The following is a 6,000-nucleotide window of genomic DNA, read 5'->3' as shown; positions in this document are numbered from 1 at the left end:
CCTTCAGGGATGGCGATTAATACTGAACCAGCACATCCCCTATCCGTGAAGTCAACAAAAAACTCTTCGTACAGGTCACTTGTTAATTTGTCTGCAGGCACTTACCTAGATGGCTATGACACCAAAATGAACGAGTCTGTGCGATGCGCTGTTCTTTTATAGCCTGAGTCTCGCTCGCTTGTCCCATTACCAACATGTTCTATGTGTTTACATGCGTTTTGAGGTCCTATGCTCATGTGTATGCTTAGCTTAGGTTGGCTGCAGTCGCAACCTCGGTTACGACTTGCATGATTCTACTTACGTACAACTTAACCAACTTACATCTAACTAATTACTATGTTTGTTCAAATGTCTACTCACTAAGCACTCAGGTACCAAATCGCGTGATTCGATCACCGTTAGGTATGTGAATGCTTGTGTACTGTGTTTGCATGTGCTTTGTGTGTTTTCACATGTGTGATTGTGTCTTTGCATATTTTGTGAATGCAGTTTATGCATTATCGTATTTTCTTATTATTCTTTTTTACCTAAGTTCAATTCTGCTTGTTTTGTTTACCCTAACGGTGCTACACATTCTGCGCATTTTTACACATAGAGATTTTTGCTGAAGTTTGTTTTGTATGCATAGATTTTCTACCTAAGTTCCATTCTGCTTGTTTTGTTTACCCTAACGGTGTTACACATTCTGCGCATTTTTACACATAGAGATTCTTGCTGAAGTTGTTTCGCATGCATGGATTTTCTACCTAAGTTCAATTCTGCTTGTTACACATTTTGGGATTTTACTTGTATTTATACCTTGAGTTTTTATTTAGCCTTTGATATAATTAAACGAATATCATGAATCCCTCTAAATGGAAAGGATGGACGAAATAAGCATTTCCATAGATAGGCTGATAATTAATATAAAAAAATTGGGTAAACAACCCTGCGCGCAAGAAACGACAGACAGCAAACTAGAAGAAATAGAAGGTTGTAAAGGGAGTTAAAACATAATTATAATAAAAGAAGAAACAAAAACAACAGATACGCACGAATTACTGAAAGTTTACAAACGACCCAGGAGTACCTAAAGAAAAAAATTAATGCACCAAGCGTTCATTAATATAAAAATAGAGCAACGATATTTTTTCTCTGCTTCGACCATGATGCCCGTTTGTGATTTGTCCCCTTCAATCGCCGTCGGCCACACTGTAAGGGAGTGTTAGAAAAAGAATAGGAGAGTGAAAAGAAGCGATATCACCCCGGGTGAGAGCGGTTACCGCTGACAGGGGATATATCTATTGAGTATAAAATTAGTCATTGTTATATTACGCGAATACATTCGGCATACTACGTCAACCAAGGAGAGTGTTTCAATTGCGCTACAGTAAGTTTTTTCTTAGACACATTTCTGATAAAGTGGAGCATGGCGACGTCTGAGCGGACTCGCACAATGCAAAGCATTAAAAAACCGCGTGACAAAGTGCAGGATATTCGTCGTGTTTGTGGTAGCTTTACGCGTAATTTCGCATCATTGTCCACGGCCCTGATTGCAATGTTGAAGAAGAAGATAACGTTCGAATACCCAGAGGAAGCAAAACTGAAAGAACAATTATGTTCTGATCCGTTATTACGCAATACAGAGAAGGAATATTCTAAATATATCTGGTAGCAATAATTTTTCTACCCTTCAATAAAGAAAAAACAATATCAATATCTCTACATTAACTTAAAGGGGACATATTAAATAATTTAATCCTTTTGTATCTCGGTATAAAATAAGAAGGCTATTTTAATTTTAATGTTAATATATCGAATGGTCAACTCACAACCTCACAAATGGTGCCCGAGCAGCAGCCCGAGAAAAGGATTGATATAAAAAAGTAGAACAAAAAAAACGAATCAAGAAATCAAATCTGAATAGCTAAAAGTTTAGATAACACTGCTTACAAAGTGCTTTAAAAATTTTATAGTTTAAGTCATATTGAAGATCAGTATATATAAATAAAAATGACTTAAATTCATATATGTGAAGTTGTGCATAAAGAAAGATACACACATACATAACACAGTTCACAAATTGTATTGTTTAACTACCAAGAAGGATCAAAGCCAAGCTTTAGATTGCGAGGAACAAAGTAATAAATCCATTTTGATCTCCCACTCTTTTTGTATGTGTTTTTGCATCTTATGCAAGAAGGATGGAGTAACCTAGAATTTGATAAAAGGGCAGGTATTCGCAATAGGAATAAAGAAAATTGCTACACTCACAAGTTAAACAGTAAAACTAATTAAAAATACATACATTGATAAGTTTAATTAGTGTAACAGATAACTATTTGAAAATACAAACATATATTTGTGCTATCAACAACGAAATTAAGACGTTTTCTTTATTTTCTGTGAAACATTATATGAGTAATAAGATGACAATTTGTCCTAACGGAACGAATTGCCAGTTATGGGTTTTCACTACTAACTTAAAGCACCAATTAGCACGTGAGTTCGAGTTCAAAATTGACACTCCCACGATCAATGAAGTTTGTGCTCAAACCATTGATTACCTATATATAATGTAGGAAAAGTGCCGGCTGGTCCTCAGGGTGTAGTTCGTGATGTTGGACAACTCTCACAAGTTGTACACGTTCAAGCAGCTACTAAGATCAATCTTGCTAGACGTCACAATGGAAAGTTTGTCAATATTGCCGACATCGAATATTGCAAACCGAGTTGAGAAAAGGTTTACTTGTACTACCTAAAATTTTAAATATGTACATGGAACAAATAGGCTTCTTCGAAGCCGACGGTCAAGTGTTTGTCCCCAAACTACCGTCACATTGCAACCGTGTTGCAATTGCAAACATGTTGCAACCTTTGTCACAAACGAAGGTGACAGTGAGATAGTTCTCCGTGCTAATGAGATGGCACTTGCTGGGCATGGATTGCTATGCACGCAATTAGTTATTTCCAAGCACAATGTGCTTGGTATGAAAAATTTATATCCCGATGTTCACGAAAGGCATGCAACATAATGCAAAATGTTGTATTTGGTAAAGACGAAGGCACAATTGCTCAATTTGTCGGTTCTCACTATGATGATCGTTTACATTAGCGAGAAGTTTGGTGTAGTGAATAGATCGACCAAAACACGTTAGAAATTGGTGGACTCTTTGGATACGGGTATATGTCAGAAGATGAAGATAAAAAAAATATACACCATGTCGTGCGAAAACAGGCCCAAAAGCTGAACGATTCATTTCGTGTTGGCTTTGTGATCGTTTTTGCCATGCAAAGTGTACCGTTATTACCGGCCGTGGTAACGACGGCCCAAGATCTCGTCGAAATTAGGAGTTAGGCTCCTCGTCTTTGTTGTCTTTACGGGTACTGCCACTATATGTCGGGCTACGCACTCACATGCATGCAAGGGTGGCTGAATGAGAAAAAGTGTAGGCACACCAACAAATATGTATACATTTATTTGAGTATTATGCATAAGGAGTCAATAATCTGTATATGTAGTGTAGTATACAAGTGAAAATTAATAAAGATGTATTTTGCACTCGTTGATCCTTCAAAAGGCTTACGATGGTCATGCCCTGACTGCAGGAAGCGGGATATAGATTTTATTTTTTGGAATTACCATTATCATTAGTCCGTGGAAAATAGCTAGGCTATTTTTTATAGGTACATATAAGTTAAGGACCATCTTAACAAAAAGTATAAATTCACGAACCACTCTAATAAAAAAATAAGCAAACGTAACTTTTCATAACACAAATGCGTCGTTTATTGTTATGTTTATTTAGTTTAGAATTCAGACTGAAGAGATCATATCTTTAAGCAGCGTCAAACAATAAAGCGTCGTTTAACCCTCGTAATCCATTAAGTACAATAATATGAATTTTTTCACACTCAATTGATTCGATTTTATTATTTTCGCCCATAAGAGACACACACTACAAACCAAAGAATCGCAAGTGCAAACGGGGCAAAGAACCTTAATTAGCTTTTATTAAATTGCATTAATGAACTCAGAGACTTTTGATATGATGCCCATTGATGAAACAGACTATTAAACAAAAGATAGACCGACCGCTTCATGAAGGCAGTTATTTTAATTATACTGAAATATTGATCAGATTGATGATAGCTCTGAAGTGTTGATCTTAAAGCAGAGCTGTTTTGTGTAGGTTGATGAAAGCTCTACAAAACAGTTTACAGGGTTTAAAAATGAACATTAAATAAAAAAAATAAATAAATAAAAGGCGAAGCTGACAACTTTTAGTCTGTCAGATTTAGTATGTGTAACTCTAATTTAAAATAATAATTTAAAAAAATTTAATATAATTATATAAGTAAACTGAACTGAATCGTTGTTTTATTTTTATTTTACTAATAATAAACAAGAGGTATATATTGATATACGACCAAATGTTGTTATTTCTTATTTGTCTGAGACAGAGAGTCTGTCTCGTGTTGATTGTCGTAGGCCTTGTAGGTTACAATGCAAGAGATTTGCTGACAGACTGACGGCAATAGCTGGCAAGTTGGTGACTGAGCACGTAGTTATGAGAAAAATAAGAACCAATAGACGTAGTTTGAGAAGGATGGGTAGAAGCGATAACGGCCGCTCAACATTAGTAGATTATATTTGGTACGCGAGAGAGTTGGAGTTGACGAGGGCGGTGGTAAATTTTCCGGATAAAATAGAGGACACAAATAGACGGACTGTGATTATCGAGGTGCAGTAATTGTTTTCGCCGCCCGAAGCCTATTGACGACTTTCAATATATTGCTGAGAGCCGAACCAACCACTGCTACTGAAGATTATGTGAATCAATTAGAAGGCAATCTCGTGGTTGCGGAGAAGATTGGCTTAGATGTTAGAGCTGTCGTCTGCGACAGAATGTCGGGAAACAAGTAAAGAACGAAAAAATTTTTTAAAGGCGTACCCAAACGGAAAAGAGCAGACGGCAACATTGACGAAATATTATTGTTGTATCCATGTATGTTATATACCTCTGTTGAATGCACTTAAATCTAAAACAAAAGATAACTCACAATGGGACTTCAACATACAAAAGAAACTTGCGAATAGGAAAGCGCCCACCTCTGGATTATGGACGCGGAAGAATGTAATTCAAACAGTCTCATCACCACGAAATGCCACCGAATTCTTACAATTCTGGAACGATATCACCTAAGCGTTACTCCAAGAAGCAATAACTACAGGTGTCTTCACCGACAGTACAGAAGATGCCGAACGCACCCTACAATTTTATAAAAATGCTTGGGAATATCGCCAACGTGTTCCGTCGCAGCTCAATATCGGTAGACAACCGGGAAAAGCTCCAAGGCAAACTCCAATCTGCCAGGCAATATCTGGAGGCCTAGTGACTGATACGACAATGACATTTCAAAATTTCACCCTAATCGTAAACGGGCTCATGGAGGCTTACTCTGGCATAGTTAGAGGGTAAGCCAAGACTTATTGGAACGCTTCTTTATTAAAGTGGCTGTGAGCCAAAGAAAACGAAGACATTCTGCAACTCTTGAACAGACTTAGACTTAAGCAAATATCAGAATAAGCGAGCGGATGTGCACCAAAAGAAGGCTATGATTTAATAAACAAATTGGATTATGAAATTAAAAAAGCGCCAGCAGAAGAGTATCGGCCATTCGAGCCAAACGTAGAGGTAATCCAGAATCTGATTGTAGGTCAGCTGAGCCACAAAATGTTGAAATGCCATTATTGTCTAACGTACCTAACCGAAGACAAATCCGATTTCTGCGTTGAAGTAAACGGGAAACAAGTGGCGAAGGACCAAAAAAACGAGCTACTTATCACCTCAGCATACTTGGACCCAGGTATTTTGATTGTTACTCGCTGCGATCGATGCCGATGATTTCGATGAGTGACGACTTACCTCCGATGCCTCGTTGCGCTGGCATTGGACGACGCACATGCCGCATCTCTCTGCAAGGAAGCATAAATTTATCAAACATTAAATATCTGAC

Source organism: Glossina fuscipes, unplaced genomic scaffold (assembly GCF_014805625.2).
Source record: "Glossina fuscipes isolate IAEA_lab_2018 unplaced genomic scaffold, Yale_Gfus_2 2, whole genome shotgun sequence".
In the NCBI taxonomy this organism is placed as follows: domain Eukaryota; kingdom Metazoa; phylum Arthropoda; class Insecta; order Diptera; family Glossinidae; genus Glossina; species Glossina fuscipes.
The sequence above is the reverse complement of the archived record's forward strand: the minus strand, read 5'-3'. Positions refer to the sequence as shown.